This window comes from Engystomops pustulosus, chromosome 7, assembly GCF_040894005.1.
Source record: "Engystomops pustulosus chromosome 7, aEngPut4.maternal, whole genome shotgun sequence".
Taxonomy (NCBI): Eukaryota; Metazoa; Chordata; class Amphibia; order Anura; family Leptodactylidae; genus Engystomops; species Engystomops pustulosus.
Window position 1 is genome coordinate 22,355,480 of NC_092417.1, and position 17,327 is coordinate 22,372,806.

General features: G+C 41.9%; 1 protein-coding gene across 3 annotated transcripts in view; it reads left to right on the plus strand.

The window, feature by feature from the left end:
- Window positions 1–17,327, plus strand: part of ADAMTSL4 (ADAMTS like 4) — a 113,887-nt gene that overhangs the window by 65,086 nt on the left and 31,474 nt on the right. The gene's annotated exons all lie outside the window — the stretch shown is intronic.

A 17,327-nucleotide genomic window follows, 5' to 3' on the forward strand; every position in this document is an offset into this window, starting at 1 on the left:
TCCAGCATCCATCATAAAGATGGCCAGTGATGGCCAAGGTAATATCCCTCAAAATAACAGGGGATTATGGTGGACCGCCTTACTTAAGTAGAACTTAGGACCAGTTCACATGTCCATTAGGTTTTCAGATATTTCCTTCAGTTATTTTGAACCAAAACCAGGAGTGGTCGAAAACAGAACAGGGGCAACTCTTTCCATTATACCTCACCTCTGTATAGACACCGGAAAAACTTGCACCTGTTCTTTGTGGTCGACCACTTCTGGTTTGGGATCTAAATAGCTGAAGGAAATAACTGAAAACCTAACGGAGATGTGATCTAGCCCAAAGATTATACATGACAAAGTTCTTCTTAAGGAAGGAGGTCCACCACAATCCGCTGTTATTTCGAGCGATATTAACTTGCCCATTTTTATAATTGATGTTTTTGGTACTAGAAAGATTGAGAAGTTCTTTGTTCTTTGCCCTCTTTGGCCAGTAATAGCCAATTAACTATCAAGAGAACATCATTTTCAGAAATTTAAGAAGGTGTAAGAAGAAGAGTTCAACGATGACAGATTCTGAGGACACCTCCTGTAGATCCAAGTTCTCTAATCCTTTACATTCCCTGAGAGGTTGACCACTACAGGATAAACATAATGGGGGTCATTTACTAAGGGCCCGATTCGCGTTTTCCCGACGTGTTACCCGAATATTTCCAATTTGCGCCAATTTCCCCTGAATTGCCCCGGGATTTTAGCGCACGGGGGCGTGGCCGAACGAAAACCTGACGGATTTGGAAAAACCACGGCATTTTTAAAATGGACCGAGTAAGAAAATCTGCCCCAATGCTGTTCCATAAGTGGTCATATGGAGTCAATTAGCATGAAGATACCCTATGGTCCACAGTGGGTTCAATAAATGGTGGACCGCCCTTCTTTTAGCCCCATTTAAAGTCATATTTTATGGGGAGATCCAGACCTCCACAAGTACATATTTAGATTTAGCAAGGAAGATTATTTTTGGATAACCAGGAAATATTTAGGTATCTTGATAAGTGCTGATAAATCCTCTGGCCGTGACAGATGAGGGCAGTACACACAGGAGGTGCCCAGTGTCCCAACATCTATTTCTGAAGACATAGTGATGATGGCCCAGCATGCTGCTCACCCGGATAAGTAGTCTGTTTGTGGCTAATTAATGGATTTTTCCATCTTGATATCGTGGAGTGGATACAGCTTGTACTATTTATTTTTGGTTGAGCATGTTGACCCTACCCACCTCAGATATGTCTAAAGATACACTTCGTGTAAGCCTTCCCTCTGTCCTAGTGAACCAGATAATGTTATCTTGTGACATCTACATTTTGGAGAGGATGTTGTTGTGTGATATTACAAAGCTGTATGTTTTCTTCCCAATAATATCACTGCCTAGTATATAGATTGTGTCTAGTATATCATGCTGCCTGCAGATAGGACCGTATATAAAATCTGCTCAGCTATTACTGCTCTATAACATGCTGCCTGCAGATATGACACGGTACAATCTGCTCATCTTCTCCTGCTCTATAACATGCTGCCTGCAGATAGGACACTACAATACAATCTGCTCAGCTCCTCCTGCTCTATAACATGCTGCCTGCAGATAGGTCACTATGTACAATCTGCTCAGCTCCTCCTGCTCTATAACATGCTGCCTGCAGATAGGTCACTATGTACAATCTGCTCAGCTCCTCCTGCTCTATAACATGCTGCCTGCAGATAGGTCACTATGTACAATCTGCTCAGCTCCTCCCGCTCTATAACATGCTGCCTGCAGATAGGACACTATGTATAATCTCCTCAGCCCCTCCTGCTCTATAACATGCTGCCTGCAGATAGGACACTATGTATAATCTGCTCAGCTCCTCCTGCTCTATAACATGCTGCCTGCAGATAGGACACTATGTACAATCTGCTCAGCTCCTCCTGCTCTATAACATGCTGCCTACAGATAGGACACTATGTACAATCTGCTCAGCTTCTCCTGCTCTATAACATGCTACCTGCAGATAGGACACTATGTACAATCTGCTCAGCTCCTCCTGCTCTATAACATGCTGCCTGCAGATAGGACACTATGTACAATCTGCTCAGCTTCTCCTGCTCTATAACATGCTGCCTGCAGATAGGACACTATGTACAATCTGCTCAGCTCCTCCTGCTCTATAACATGCTGCCAGCAGATAGGACACTATTCCACCTGCTCTATAACATGGTACCTGTAGATAACACAATAGGTTCCCTTTCAGTTGTATTTTCTATTTCTAGACGTTCCTCTGCTCACACTCCTCTGTCCTGTCGATTTGTCAGACATTTTTCAAGGTTACGTGCAGGAATGTGTCCAGGCTGTCCCTTTGCATTTAACAGAGGAAATACAGTGAGGCCCCGGCCCTTTCTGATCCAGATGGAGACATCTTCTGGAACAAACAAGCCTGATGATGACAAGCAGCCTTGCCCCATAATCAGATTTCCCAGCTGCTTTTCAGCTTCTGAAGAAGGATTCTTTTCTCTCATGAAACACTTTCCCAAATCTGCAGATATTGAAGGGAAGGGGCTGGCAGGGAGGGGCGGGCTACTCCTGATTAGGGGCTTATCTTGATTTCATGGACCATTATGGGGAACTCCAGCTGAAGCCATCACTCATCCATGTGACAGTCCTTGAGATATCTGTACTAAAGAGCCTCCTTTCCCGCACACATATGTCCTTGTATATATTTCTTGGAAATCTCGGTGGCTACAAGTACTTCCTTCAAAACAGAACCCATGGGAGTTGTCACCATGCTTTCCTACAATCCTAAGTAATGATATACATCTTAATTTCATGTCCTTTGCTTCTGATCTAATGGTTTTCACCAGCAGAATAGTGAGTGCAGCTCTGGGGTATAATACAGGATGTAACTCGGGATCAGTACAGGATAAGTAATGTCATGTATGTACACAGCGACTGCACCAGCAGCAGAATAGTGAGTGCAGCTCTGGAGTATACTACAGGATGTAACTCAGGATCAGTACAGGATAAGTAACGTCATGTATGTACACAGTGACTGCACCAGCAGCAGAATAGTGAGTGCAGCTCTGGAGTATAATACAGGATGTAACTCAGGATCAGTACAGGGTAAGTAATATCATGTATGTACACAGTGACTGCACCAGCAGCAGAATAGTGAGTGCAGCTCTGGGGTATAACACAGGATGTAACTCAGGATCAGTACAGGGTAAGTAATATCATGTATGTACACAGTGACTGCACCAGCAGCAGAATGGTGAGTGCAGCTCTGGAGTATAATACAGGATGTAACTCAGGATCAGTACAGGGTAAGTAATATCATGTATGTACACAGTGACTGCACCAGCAGCAGAATAGTGAGTGCAGCTCTGGGGTATAACACAGGATGTCGTAAGTAATATCATGTATGTACACAGTGACTGCTCTAGAAGAATAATAGTAGAATTTGGTTACCTAATTGTACAATAATCTATATGTAGCTGCTTCACCATATAAATGTATGTAATAGGCTTCTTCCTTTCCTTGCCTACTCACAGTGTGGTTGTTCTCCTTCCAAAGCAGCTATGAAACGTCGTACATTCTGCCAGATTGATGTCTCATTACAGTAGAGGACGTCAATCGGTGCAGATGAGAGTCCTTAAGACTTTGGAGAGCTTTGTGAAATCCCCGTTTCCTGCGCGCCCGTAGCGGCTGCATTAGCCCCCAGCAGCCTTTGTGTCTCCCAGTCTAACGGCTCGCCTTACACACTCAGGGCTTTGTTCCCTCTAAGTATTTGTTATATTACGTACCAAACATTGTGTGCGCTGGAGGAAGACCGGGCCCCCTTAACAAACATGAACTGCAGGAAGATCAAGAACTAAATGAATGAGGCACTTATAGACCTATATCACATATAGCATGCCCAAGCATTTAACCATTGGAGGGCTGACTCTGTGCAGAATATAAAGGACTGGACGACAAGAATTTTTTATTCCCTCTGATAACTATACCAGTCCATGGAGACAGATTTTGAGGGCACATTTTATAGATACCACCATGGAAGCACCACTCACCTATTCAACTGGATAGGCCATTCCACTCTTCCACCTATATAGTAAGATAAGTCTACCAGTACAGCCAAGAGACCAGATGAAGTCCAGAGCACCATGTCAGTACTTAAAGGGTTTTGTTGGTGCTCATCAATTCCCCGAGATGAAGGTCTTTTAAAACTAAAAAGAGAAACTAGAAAACAAATCCCGTAGCTCTTTGATGGCTTCATGGCCATGGAGGGGCCTTTGTTCCCTCAATCTTTGGTAATTATGATCCCTTAAACTGGAATGGCTGACATCACATCGTGTACATGACCACAGAGATGGAGCCGTAGCTGTCCCCAGTGGAGGTAAGTATATTTTTTTCTATTTTTTTTTTAATAAGATCTGCACCTTTAGGAGTATTTCCAAAAATGGTAAATCTTCTTCCAAGCCTGGTCTTCATTTATGGTCCATTCATCTGCCCATTGTGAGGTTCGGTTGGTCTACAAGCTTGGTAAATGCTTCTATTAATGACCTCCTTCATCTCTCCTCTTTATCTACTAACCAATAAGAGACATCTGAATGGATTAACCTTTGAAGTGTGTGTGGAAACCCAAGTATACCCACATGAACATGAGGAGAACATCAAACCTCTAGATACATCCCGAGTCATCAAGACCCACCATGACCCCTCTACTGGCCGAGTGACACTCTTAATATTACACGAACATAATTTCCAAAGAATATATCAAACCTTAGATTCTCCCTCAAAAGTATTGACATTCTTTTTAGATCAAAGTAATTTTTGCTTTATACTTTTAATCCCTTCCAGATACTATCCTGGTGTATTACTATCCTGCTCTACGTGGGGCTCTTCTACTCTATATAGGACCCCGTCCACTAATAACACAGTGCAGACCACATGCTTTCCTAGGACTCAGCCATTGACATTCATATGAGGTCATTGCAGTCTGATCTCCTTGTATCATCCGCATGTTGGCGTGAAATATTAGTATAAACTTTGACTGCCCGTCCGAGCTTGTGTAATTCATACACAATTGTTCTGCCGGTGATAATGTAACCTGATTGTGATTACTGAGACTAAAGGAACACTCTATGAAGTATTGGTATAAAGTGAGATGTCTAGTTCAGGTATGATAAGGTGGAGCATGATTTAGGGACTTCCTGTCCCCTGCTCCACCCCCTTCAGGACCTACATGAGGCATAAGCAGGTCTTGCTCAAAATATTCCTTTAAAACTCATCGGCCACCATCATTAATCACTAATTTTCCACATTACTACAATGTGAACAGAGCTGTCTTAGACATATTTACTAGGGGTAAAGGGGTTTAAGGCTTATTTATAGGGGTCTAGTGTCAGACTAAGAATAGGGTATCATATTTATGGAAAACCCCTTAATTATTCTCTTTCGGCAACACAGAAGACCTGGCACTTGAGAATTGAGGGCACTATATTTATTGGATAGAAGTAATATTTAGGCCTTGTATTGTAATAATTTACACATGGGGTTATTTTTTGGCCACTGTATGTTTGTATTAGTAGAGAGCTGTATGGTGGTATTTAGTATGATATAGTCTAGTACAGTGATGGCGAACCTTTTAGAGACCAAGTGCCCAAACTACAACCAAAATCCACTTATTTACCATGTAGTGCCAACATGGCATTTCAAGCAGTAACTTATTGCTACCAGTTCTTCAACATCTATCAATCGTATTGGCTCTCCTAAGGCCACCAATATAGTTGAAAGAAGGTGGGCAAATTCAGACCATCCTTGTAGCTCCTCTCCAGGAAGAATGGTGGGTCCAGCAGGATGACCTCCAAAGACAATGCAGTTCTGTCAGCACCTTCTCACTTTTCCCGCAGTTCACAACAGCCAATGAAATGTCACTTTAAAATACCTCTGAGAGCAGTATCTTTTAAGTTGCTTGGGACTGCAGGAAGATTTGGCAAATTTGGTCCTGTACGGTAGAATTGGGACAATGGCTCGAATGCCCACAGAAAGGGCTCTGAGTGCCACCTCTGGCACCCGTGCCATAGGTTCGCCACCACTGGTCTAGTACATTGTAGTACATTGTAATTGGTGGCAGAACTGTAGAGCATAGTTATTTAGGCATCTCTATAGCAAAGCCATGACACTTATACCATGTGGTGGTAACGATTATGCAGTGGGGGGTGGAGGGGTGGACTATATATGAAGGTATATTTGGGAGAGATGTTCCAAGTAGGTGCAGAACAGGGCAAAGCAAAGCCAGCCCTGAACATGAGGCCTTTTGACTGAAGAACGTGAGGTTGGTTGGTGCATCCAGAGGTCAACACGTTGGTCTGCCCAGAACTGCCATGCTTAAATCAGTGCATATCTCTGCTATCAGGAGTTGGGCATAGGAGGTGAGATGCAGGAATGTGTGGCGCCAATTCCAGGGACCGTTTCATCACCCTCTCATTTATACAGGCTCATTGTCTGTCAGCAGCCATGCTAAGAGTAAACATCGTAGACACCCAGGACTGTTCCTTGTGCCCTCGGCTCTATCTGAATAAAAGAATTCCACTCATTGTTTCCTAATACGTGGCTGCAAACACTCTTCAGTATGGAGGCACTGGCATAGTGGGGTTAATCAGTTATATACCAAGAGCTGGATGGCTGTACAATAATGAGGACACTTCATGGAACAATGCATCTGCTGGCACCATGATCCTAAAACTGGTTGGGAGGTCCTGTGAGTATGACCTTACATCCGATTACCACGGCCAGGAATATTATGGTTAAGTAGACCATTTACACAGCCTTATAATAAACAGTATAAAAATATTGGCCAAACCCATGGAGGTCAAAAATGTAATTTACATGTAAGCCTAATGGAGGAATGTTGTAAAGACGTATAAGAAGATTGGATGGCGAAATAGCCCATGCTTTTGTTTTTTGGCATCACCAAAGTTGTCTAAGTCATCTTAATCTGATCTTCTGATTGAGAAAACATACATGTGTATTGGTTTGTTTGGAATCGCTGTCAATCAACAAGAATTTGGTTTCCTACTATCAAATGTCCAGTTTCTTTTAACTTGGCCAATCTCAAACTTCTCATTTTTCAATTTCTTCTACCTTTGGTGAAAGTCTTCTACTGCCTTTCAACGTTTGGTATCTAATTTTAGGACTTTCTCCTATACTGGTGACATTCATTTCAAAATTGACTTCCATTCTGCTAATGTTTCCTTCTAAAGAGGTCTTCAACAATTCCCAATGAGATGCATGACTTCATAAAGAGAAAAGTCATCCATCTTTTTGCTGGCCATCTTGTTCTTCTCACTTTATGAGTTGCGTCTTCTCATTTTTGCTTACAGTTGAGCGTTTTGAATGAAACTTCTACCTAGTCTTCATTTGGAAGCCAAAATTTTAGGATTGCTCGGGTTGCCCTCTGCTGTTTAGTTTTCCTGGCTGAGTGAACAAGGGTTTGGACAGAGATCTTTTGTTAGCAGTACACAGGACCATGGTTTATATGTGAATCAAGTGTTCCAGCAGCACAGGAATAAACAAACGGCATGGAAAAAAACATAAGAGATTAAGCAAACTGGGAAAGACCTCTTTGTGTGTTGAGGCTGGGTCAACTTCTGTCTGGTCTCACCGGGATAGTCTCCGGCTGTTCCCCTAACTCCGATCTTACAGAACCTTCCTGGAACATAAAAATAAATGAATGTAACCAGTTCATATACAGGGATGTAGATTATGCAGCCACAAATATAATTTTTTAAATATTCATTCATTGTTTTTCCTGGCAGATCTCTGCATAGCTTAGAAGGAAATGTTAGTGTATCCTCCATCGGTAAAATTTATTGGAGAATAGTCCAGGAATTGTTTGTTCCTTTTTGAATTAAGATGTGAGTGTCTTGTTCTCCGTCCGTTCAGGAAGTGAAATGATTGAATTGCCTGTGGTGAATTCCCCAAAAATTGTCTACATTCTCTAGACCCCTCTTCCCTGATCTGTCCTTGACATTCACTAGTGGTTAGAAGAGGTTCCCATCAGCGTAGGCCTTGATGATGACGTCCTTAGCTTTTCACAGGTGGCCCAATCCTGATAAGACAAATGGCCCATCCAATGAAGAACCTTCCAAAGTCTTAAGGCACCTCTTTCAAAGAAGTTTTTCATTACCTCTTTTCTTAGCTTTAAATATCCAGAGATGAGTGATAGATAGATGATAAATTTTGAACAAAAAATCTTTTGTAGGACACGGTGAGTAACAGGAAGAATTTTGCTTATCTTGGAAGATCTTGCAGCTTATTATTGATCCTTAGCCATTCCTGTACCACTGGTCTTCTGTCTCATTATTGATTTCTGGTGACAATGTTACATGCCTTTTTCTTCCTTTCTTCTATATAAATTTTATACTTTTTTCTTCAGCAAATATTACCATGTTTTTCGGACTATAAGGCGCACCGGATTATAAAGTGCACCATTAATAAATGCCTGCTAAAATGTCTAGGTTCATATATAAGGCGCACCGGATTATAAGGCGCGCCTTTGATTTATGAGAAAATCAGAGGATTTTTTGTGCGCCTTATAGTCCGAAAAATACGGTATATTGAATATGTCAAGCCTTTCCTAGACTTTACAGACCTTTTCTTCCTTTTTGTATCTCCTCTATTGCTTGAGGTTATAATGAACTGTTGTACGGTTAATGAAGATATCGGTACACATCTTGTACCATCATAGCCTATAGTTCTTACATAGGCTTCTTATTCTTATGGTTGGTTTATTATATGTATTACAAGCAGAGGGCTTCCCTGAGGGAACTTGGAGTCTCTGCTGGGGGTTTTCAGGTATTCAATTCATATGTTGGTCCCTCCCGGTAGCATAATCTGATTCCTTTGCCGTATCCATGCAGAGTCAGCTGAATACTATGTGACCATAAAGTAGTACCAGATGGACATGAAAGAATAGGGTTTCTTTGGGACTAGACAAGGAAGACCCCCATGTGCTTCACAAGAAGTATCTATTCTCCTCCATAAAGTCTAGGGGGTGTTGACATCTGTTTCCTTGGATATTAAAAAAATAATAAAAATGCTTGTTAGGGCTTTGTGTTCTAATGCTTTTATACCCCTATAATAGATTTGTTTGCTAATGATACCTAATGCCATCGTTGACTTATGGTAGTCTCCATCTAGTTCTGCCATGATTCCCACCATCATTCCATGCATGATGAACTCTGAGGGACATGTGAAGAAGACCTACAAGGGGACTGGGATGATGGAGAGGGTTGGTGACTGTTGTTCAGAACTGAAGTTAAAACATTTTACATCCAGGCGGTTCAGAACATGTCCTCACACTGCTGTGCTCTTTTCATAGCTCCACCCCTCTGAAAATTAAATACTACAGCAGTTACTAAGAGGGGAGGGAACAGATAAATACAGAGTGCTAAGAGCACAGCAGTGTGAAGACACGCCCCCATTCCTAGGGAAACTGCAACCCAGGAATATTAATCTATTTTTACAGTCCCACAGCCAGTAGTGGATTAAAATGTAGTTTTTTTGGGTGTGGTCCAAGCCTTCTAGCGGACCCATGGTGACCCAAACCACCTATCAAATTTCATACTCAGAAGGACCTTCATCCATGAAATCCTCAAATATCTGTTCATGATCACATGTACACAAGAGTAATTTTCGGACCTTTGAAGGTCCTTTACAGGTCCTGAAACCGTAGAATGCTACCTTCAGAAGGGACGCATCCTCCATTCTCGAGAAGCTGATTCTAGTACTATATGTAGGAAGTGATTCCAGACTTGTAGGGGCTATACAGTCATACAGCCCAGGGCCCATGGCAGGCTTAATCCACCCCTGCCCACCAGATATATATGGACTTGTATATAGGTCTAAACCAATCTAATTATAATATTTGGGAGCGGCAACAATGTCGCTGTTCGTTGAACAACTCCAGTATTGAATTTACTATAAACTTTGTAAAAGGATGAGACATTAAAAGTAAGAGAACTGCCCCAAAACTTTACAGGCCATTAAGGAAAATGTAGAATTATTCAGTAAAACCTGCTGCCAAGGGCCATCAGACTGCCCAGGGAGAGGCGCCGTTTGGGTAGGCAAAGCTTCAATCCCCTACGTGAGAAGTTACAACAATTTCATCTTTCCACCTGCCCAAAAAACACTTCAGTGTGGAGTAAATGGAGGGAAGAGTGCCAGTGCAGGATTAACCTCTCCAGTCCCATACATGTCTTTTGCAGGCTGACTAATAGCCTTCGCTGGGATAATGCTATGGGGAGCTGCACACATGTGGTGAGCGCTTCGCTCTGCCAGATGTTCCCCCCTCTCTGAGTGAAATGTGCTCTCCCGCCCCCTAGTCATTCCCAAGCTGTCCAGCATAGCCGGGTAATAAGCAGGGTGTGCTTGATATATTATGGAACTTACCTTACTGCTGGCAAAATAGACCATTGCATTTAGGACCTTATAAAGTAGTATTCAATGTATAAGTATTAAAGGAAACCTACCATTTCAAATGGTCGGTGTAAGCTGTAAACACCGAGCACCAGCTCAGGGTGAGCTGGTGCCGGTGCTTAGTTTCGTTAGTGTTATAAACCGCGGTATCGCGGTTTTAACACTTTTTAAACTTTATAGCAGAAACTGCTGCGGCATTTCCTATGTAGGCGCGCGCACGATCGTGCACACGCAGCGCCGAAGCAGTTTCTGCTATAAAGTTTAAAAAGTGTTAAAACCGCGATACCGCGGTTTATAACACTAACGAAACTAAGCACCGGCACCAGCTCACCCTGAGCTGGTGCTCGGTGTTTACAGCTTACACCGACCATTTGAAATGGTAGGTTTCCTTTAAAGGACATCTACCACCAGGATGAAGTATTGTAGACCAAGCACACTGGAATACTGGTGTGCGCCCCCACTGGCAGATCCACTTTTCTTTTAGATTCTTATGCCCTTGTTCATACAAAAAAAGTTTTTTTAAACTAATGCAAATGAACCTGAGGGGCTCCAGTCTCTATTAACACCCCTTAGGCTCATTTACATAATTTTGCTTAAAAACCAGGACATAAGAAGCTAAAAGAAGAGCAGATCCAGAGGGGACTGCCAGAGGGGGCACACACCAGTATGTCAGTGTGCTTGGTTTACAATCCTTCATTCTGGTGGTAGATTTCCTTTAAGGTTAATAATGAGTTTAGGATAATATAGACTAGTAGTGGCAGCATAATTGTATACAATATTCCCTCTGTACATTATATTCCCTCTATCCTCTCCATAGACTTCTATGCACTCATCTAATGTGATACCTCAGTGGGCTGAAAGTCTGTCTTGGGAGACCAAGGTGGATTTATTGGATCTCAGTGATGAGACCCCACAGATCATGAGAACCTGGGTCAGTTGTACCCCAAAGCACCTGAGATGAGGGAATGTTTCCCAAAGATAGCGCCACTTCTTTCAACAGGTGAGATGAGGTACTGCTGACCCATTTACCTCAGCTGCATTACCAGACTCAAGCCAAGACTAGATGATCAGTTCGGTGTTGCATATGGTACTGATGCTAGGGATATGCCATAACTTACTGGAGGTTTTTTGTTTTTTCCTGAACCTGTTTTGGTTATGGTATAGGCGTCTTTTTCTGTTACTGTTGTTTCTTGAACCATTTATCTCTACCCCTGTAATCAGAATCTTTGGTGATCTCCCATTGTAATTTCATGACGTGGCATTTTTAGAAGGTTATGAATCCAATGTGTTAAAAGGCATTTGGGTTCACGTATTCTTTTGGGGGACATTCCTCTATATTAAGAGCCGTCCCTTCTGCAAGGGCGGCCACTAGATAAAGTCCTGCGTAATTACGGCTGGTTACCTCCCTATTCTGCAGGGTCTTCTTGTTTTCATTCTGCATTGTCAGCCAGAGGAGAAGAGACAAAAAACACACCAGGGATGAGTCCTGTATGATCTCAGTACAGCTCTATCAGTGCGAGCAAGATGAACACCCTATACGAGTAACCCTGAGCCTGCCAGAAGAACTAGTCTTAGAAACTAAACTGTATTAACCCCGATTACTAGGTGGTTCTCTGACAGGCCCAGGTCCACAATAATAGGTGCCAATGATCCAGCAGAAGACAACCAACTTTGATGCTAATCCTCCCGACAAGGGTCTTCATCTTATGTGACCATACCAAAATATTCATAGAGGTTATGATGAGGGCACTGCTGGTGCAGCCTCAGCGACCTCCAGGACATCACTTCCTTTACATCACCAGGTCAAGTGCCACCCAAGTCCCATGACCCCAACACCTCCAATCCGGTCAAAGTGGAACAATTCACATTTTCCACCCTGTTAAGTATATATATAGGTTTTACTGCCCCCCTGTACTAGTAGTATCCTAACGGATACCCCTGCTGATCAGCTATTACACATTACGGTTAGAGCTGGAAGAACACAAGTCCATCCATTGGATGATCACCAATACACTATGGTGGAGCTGTGGTGTTCCAGCTCCAACTGTAGTGTATAGATTATCTAGGGGTAGATGAACCCCTATAAAATCTAAATAAGACAAGCACCCTCATACTTTACCTCTGACCTCCTCCTTTTTCTCTATGTTGAGCTGTAGCGTAGAGTCATTTGACCCCCACAAAGTTCTTCTGAGTATCGTTTAAAATAGATTTTAGAAGATAAACCAATCTGGGTCACTTCCCCATATTAGTTCTGGAGCCCTCAGCCACATCTCTCCTGGATGTTGATTGATTACCAGTGCTTTGGTGCTTCACAGTGTAGACCCCTTCATCTTGGAGTTGAACCCTTATAGACGCATGCTTTGACAAGCCCAAGTTTTTGGACTGTGACAATACACGTGATCCTCCAGAAGACTTCGTATTGTTCTGCCTGTGCCGGTCTTGTACAGTATAATCTCAGCAGTGAGGCAGACGCAGATCTCTTTACCGCCCACCATCTCATAAACAACCATAGTAATACACACAGCTGTACATATCATAAAGGGTGACCATAGAGACCCAAAAACACATATCCACTCAATTATTTATGGTATTTTTACTTCAAATGTAAAGATCTGTCGTTGACGGAGGCTCAGGAACAAAGTAATGAGAGATGTCTCCAGACCGAGATCCAAGCGTTCTTAATCATTGCTCGGTGCTTATAAAGGGACTATAGGGATTACACAGTAGTCACATACCTATGACGTAAGGGCTTCCAAATGACAGGGTGTTCATGATCACAGTTCATCTGTCAGATTTAAAGATTTTCAATTTTACTGATGCAAATAAGTCAGAAGTAGACTGTCCATATTACAGGGATATAACCAGTAGACACTGGAGATGGTTCCCTGGATGCCAGTAGAATCTTGCTTTCCCACTAGACATTAATCGGCCATCGGCACATTGGTTGCTCAGACTGTTTTTTGCCAAGATCAAGTAACCGTTACAATTTTCCAAATATTTGGCAGCAACTTAACTCCATGCAGGACAGGTTGCAAGTGTGGGTTCTGGAGGTTCTTTTACAATGGAGTCACTTTTGGTTCCCTGTGTGACCCAGTCTTGGCTTAACGATCACAGGGAATTATACTCTGTAGTCCCAACCTTGGCTTTTGCCCACATTTGCCCATTGTTAATGTTGGGCCTGTCTCTATATTTTATATGGTGCTCATGCTGCTCCTCCTGAACTTGTACATGTTGTAAGTAAAAAAAAAATCAGAATTTTTTTGTGAGTTTTTTTTTTTTACTTTTTCAGGATAAACACTGTTGAGGTATAGGTTGAACCGGTTGGACCTATGTTTTTATGAACCTTATCTACTATGATACATCTTTGCAGTGGGAGAAACTACCTTCTGGGTGTGGCATATGTGGCGTCCTAATATCTATAAACATGCTGCTCTTCAAGCTAAAAGATTTGTAGACCACTTCTGTTAGCCTATAAAGTCAAGATCAGCCTGACAGTTATCTGGTGGACATATAGTCAAATATAGTCACTGGTACCAGATGATGGGTCATGTTCTACAGACATCAGAGTACTAAACAAATATAAGACTACTAAGTTTGTAGAAAACGTGTAAGGTCTTTTTGTAATTTTTTGTCGGTGGTTCATTTTAGTGGAAAGTGAAAATAAGGGCAAAATCTCAATATTTTTCTTTGGGAATGAAAATGAATACTGTATGTTTTCAGAAATACTTTGACATTTGTGCTATATACAAATGGAATATGAAACCCAAGCAGAAGATTGCTCAATTGCTCGTTACAGGAGCGCAGAGCGCGACTTCAACCAAATTGTTTACACAGTAGCCTCGTAAAGAAAGCTAAACACATAACAGTAAAAAGTTAACTTCAGCTTAAGACAAGATGTAAACTATGGCTACATGATCCCATGCACTGAAATTTAAGATGCAAAGAGCCCACCATGTTACGTCATGCAATTTTATATTTGGTGGACCTTCTTGTGGGCAGGGTATGTTCATTAACACATTGGGGATATTTATCAGGGCTTGTTTTTATTGACAAAGAAGCCCTAAAATTATCACAATTCCTGGTTCACATAAATATTTCCCCCTTTGCGGCACCCCCACACCAAGTGGGCATGCAGGGGTGCGAAAGGGGGGCGTGCCTGGAGGCGGAGTGGATTAGTGCAGGGGCATTCCTGCCCCATTGCATGCGCACTGGCTATAGCCTACATCGGTTCAAACGGGTGCAGGTTAAAGTGCAATTCTAGCCTCCCGAAATATATATCTGTCACGTCGGAGAGGCACGGAATGGCATATGATAAACAACCCCCATTGACTTGCACTATAAACCTATTATAAAAATTACATGTACAAGATATATCATCAACAAGGTCTAACAGGCTCTTTGTAAATCGTCCTATAAGCGGCAAGTGGTTGACTCTTAAGTCTTATATTTTCCTAAATCTACTTTGATAAGGTCTGAAATCCATATATTAGTAGATTACTAGGGCTCCATGCTTTACCATAGCTCCCAAAACACACCGCTTTTTTTGTGGTGGTTTTCGATAAACTTTTCCCACGTGCATGAATGTTGAATAGGAACGTCTAGCAGAAGAGTTGACCTACATTGGCAACTTTCACCTAAACAGAGGCTTTAATTTAGAAAAATTTTGCTTTTGTGGCTGCGAAAACTTTAAAGGGATACAGTCTCTCATAATTTAGCTAAAACAAAAGTGTCACATTGATGTAAACTTCATATCTTCAACACCTCCATGTTTTATGATATACAAACACGGTTTTGTTGCTCGGTGCCTGGATCAGCTGTTCCTTATCCTTATACTGAAGTCAGTGTGTTGTCAGGCAAGATAAAATACTGTAAAACACAGGATGACCTTGTTGGGATAGATATGTGGTCCGGGACACAAACCGTTACGGCCAGATGTCTCCCAGCTGTGCCGGGGCTCGACGCTCGCCAGGCAGCAAATACGAGATTTCTGCTTTCAATCTGGACTGCGTAGTGAGAATTGTGGATCATATCTATACAAGAAGCCAGGGAGGTCTCACATAGCATAGAACAGTCCTCATCCCCAGGACTCTAATCCTTAAATATTTATTAACATACTTATTCCTTAAAGAAGACAGGAGAGGACAAGATGAAGTTAACCAAACGAGTATTTCATTATATTTATGTGACCTTCTCTTATAGCATCACACCTCGGAATATTGTAAAGTCATCAGTGACCTCAGTTCTTGACAAACAGATGTTATGGTTTTGTTTCCAGGAATTTTTTTTCAATCATTTTTTTTCACCTTAAGAAGAGGTGGACAGCAAACGAAGCACTATCAAAGCTCCGATGGGGGTTGTCCAACAACTCTCTTGGGTATAGAGCTTTGAAGGCTTCAAATCATTGTCAGATTCTTTAGTATTCATTAATCTGAATCATGAAAAAAAACTGGACCACTGGACTTGACCCACCATAATTTGGTTTTTTTTAACCCATCCATTTATACATAATTTCCCCATGTTAGATAAATCAGAGTAGTTTTGGGGTAGGTCATTCAATTCGAACCCCAAAGTCCAATACATAACTTTCTCAAAGGTTGTTGGGAGTCAAAATGATGGAGAACTTGGGTTCTCCACCCATACTTTTGAGTCGTATAGGCCCAAAATGATATATACTCTGAAGAGGATGGACCTCTGGGTGACCCACCATGATATTGGGTCATCCCATTTTTATGTGCAGCTTCATATCATTTGTGAAGGCTTACAACTGAATCTCCATGGATTCCCCAAGGCAAATGACCAAGATGCAGAAGAAAAAGCCCACTTTTTTTAATCAGGAGTAAAAAAAATTGGGGGTTAATCATTCTGGGAACCAGTAAGAGACTCAAGCTCATGGACCTCCACTGTTAATATGACATGTCACAACATAATCACGAGGGATATTCTATGATTCTTTGAATGCTGAGACCCCCTTTTTCATCATTGTCAACACCATTCCACCGTTTTTCTGTGTGATTCTATAAACCCCACCTAAAGAAGACTAAAAGGTCAAGAGTTATAGTCCCGGCCCAGCAGATGTTCACAGGATTTCAAGGATTTTGTGTTTTCTTTGTATGTGAGGAAATCCTAGTGTTAAATATCATTTGAAGCAAAACATATGGTGTAAAATGTATTTACCAATGAGGCCATCACCGGTCAGTTATTAAGTACTGTGCTTGACATAAGGAATATGACTAATGCCTTATCTACGCCAACTATTACGTCCGCGCTCATCACTTTTATATGATAAGACAAAACGGAGCCACAACTACTGTGCCATTATGTTTCTTCTGTCTATGAACCCAACCCAAGCTTGGCCCCTTCTTTTTAACTGCTGGGCCAAAAGTGATCTCCAAGGAGTAAATAGATAGTCATAAAGGCTGGAAAATATATACAGATACATCCCTCTAATTGTGTGTAAGGCCGTACGATTTAGGTTTTATCCGGCAGCTGTATTGGCTGGTAGCACCTTCCAAGTGTCCTCAGCATCTGTCAGGTGCCTTTTTCGGCAAAACGCATTTGGATGAAAGGTAAAAACAGGATATGTTGTTGAGTTCTGTTGTGGTAACCTAAATCCTAACATTATTTTTTCAATTGTTGAACATCATTTTGGAAACAAAGGTCTAATTCCAAGACAGTTTTCCATCTAAAATGGAAAAGAATTCGAAAATTGATCTCTCTAAGTGTAAAACTTTCCAAGTTCAGAGACTAAGGAGCTATGCACAAAGCCAAATTGTAAATCCCTACATCATGCAGTGGGCTGCTTTTCAATTATATCTTTTGATAACCTATGGAAATGTCT